The sequence below is a fragment of the Aplysia californica genome, unplaced genomic scaffold, assembly GCF_000002075.1.
Source record: "Aplysia californica isolate F4 #8 unplaced genomic scaffold, AplCal3.0 scaffold00059, whole genome shotgun sequence".
Taxonomy (NCBI): domain Eukaryota; kingdom Metazoa; phylum Mollusca; class Gastropoda; order Aplysiida; family Aplysiidae; genus Aplysia; species Aplysia californica.
Genome location: NW_004797329.1, coordinates 769,363 through 771,351, shown reverse-complemented (window position 1 = coordinate 771,351; position 1,989 = coordinate 769,363). Strand labels below are relative to the sequence as shown.

General features: G+C 39.8%; 1 protein-coding gene across 1 annotated transcript in view; it reads right to left on the bottom strand.

Annotated features, from left to right (window-relative positions):
* LOC101863494 (AMP deaminase 2) overlaps positions 1-1,989 on the bottom strand; it is a gene marked incomplete at its 5' end in the record, with an annotated part of 64,587 nt that overhangs the window by 27,309 nt on the left and 35,289 nt on the right.

The window sequence follows — 1,989 nt, the reverse complement described above, 5'->3', positions numbered from 1 at the left end:
CTTAAGATTTCAAGTGCGGTCCCCGGTTGCAATACAAGCTTCAATGGAACTGAAGTGTTTTATCGCAGGGCCATTTTCTCCTTTTTAATTCAATTAATTCGTACATCTAAATATCTCCTACGCTCGAGCGCACAAAACAGTGTTAGTGTGTGTACGCGTGAGTGCGTGCGTGCTTGTGCGTGTGTGTGTGTGTGTGAGTGTGTGTGTGTGTGTGTGTGTGTGTGTGTGTGTGTGTGTGTGTGTGTGTGTGTGCGCGTGTGTGTTTTATGTGTGCGCGTACTCGAGCACACGCGCACACAATTAGCATAATAACTCAACAAAAAGAGCTTATACTGATAAAAACAAAAACAAAGCCAATAAATATACTCAATCGATTCTACAGCTGCTTGAGACATAGAAGAATCATTCAAAGCCTCTCACTAGGGGCCGAGCTGTCTAAGATTTTTAAGCACAATTCTATGGCAAACCTTCAAGAGACAGACTTCAAAGCCATCCCACAGGCGTACACAAACTCCTTCTGACCAGGCAGAACATGACAAGAACCCTTCTTCTTTTTTTTTTCTCCTTAAATAAATTTATTGACATAATCTTTTTTTTGCAAGTGAGAAGGGCCATTTTTTGCAGTGTTTTAAAACATGTATTTACTTCATTTTATAGGAACGTTTTACGGCACTTGCAACACAATTAGGTCAAATAAGTGCTGAAGATTAGAGGTTGCAAGGGTGGGAGGGGGGGGGGACCCGATCACACTGCCAGTGCCGGTCGTATTGAGAGAGTAAACACATTCCCTTCACAAAAAATGCTATTATGCATTTACTGTACAAGGCACTTGCTTATTTTTCAAAAGTGTCCAGTTCCCATGAAATGAAAAAAACCAACAAAAAAAACCCAGCAACAACTAAAAACAAAAAAACTCCAGTTGTTCCTTCGATTAGAAGTGCTACAAGAGAGTAACAAACACAAAAAAGAAGGAGGGGAGATAAAGACGATAGATGTTTGATAGGAAAGAAGAAGCAAACCACACGAGAGCACCCACCAACCACCCACGAAGAAGAAGAAGAAGAGACAAGACGTGCCAAGAAAAAAAGAGCGTGAGAAGACGAGGCCGATATTGGGACACCTGTGGAGACTTTGGTGTTAGTCATTTCACACATCTAGTAGTAGTAGCCTTGACACACGCACAGTATACAGGCACCTATTCTTCCAAAAACAAGAATTTCACCAAAGTAGCTTCTTCTTTTTTTTTTTTTAGCTCACTGTTTATGTTCAAACCCGTTTCAACACTATAAGGCTATTTGAGAGGCGGGGCAACATTATAATATTTAACTAACTGATTTCTTTTGCAGTAAACATCTGAAAATTATTTTTTTAAAATTAATAAATAATTAAATAGATATAAAAACACTTGCCCCCTCCCAAAAAATGAATAAATAGAAAAAAAAAATAAACGGTAAAGATCTATTCTCAAACCCTTGGACAAATAATATGAAGGCAAAAAAACTATAACAAGACTGAGAAACAAGGTTTGTGCAGGTGTCTGAATCTAACTTAACACTCTGCTTGACATTAACAAGGGAAATTCGAGTTTGGGGGGGGGGGGGGGGAACGAATAAAACTGTGACTTTGTTCGTTTGTTTGTTTGAGTAAAGAGAAAGTTTGTTAGTGTTAGAGCGCTTAATCAGCTGCTTGCACTGTATGCTTCCCGGGAAGATGAGAATGTTTCTGGGTTTTCAAGGGTCTGCTGGGGCAATAATATAGTGCAAAGCGCAGAGAGCTTGCTGCTGAGCGGGGATAGGCGCTATACATATGCTTTTTATTATTATTATTAAGCATATCGACACAATAACAATTATTTTGGGCTGGGAAAAAGCAAGAAACAAAGTCAGATAGATAGACAAGCAGAAACAACAGAGGGGAAGTAAAAACAAGTTGGACCTACCAGGGGTGCCCTTCAACCACCTCCAACCATCTGCGCTTGCTTACTTAAAG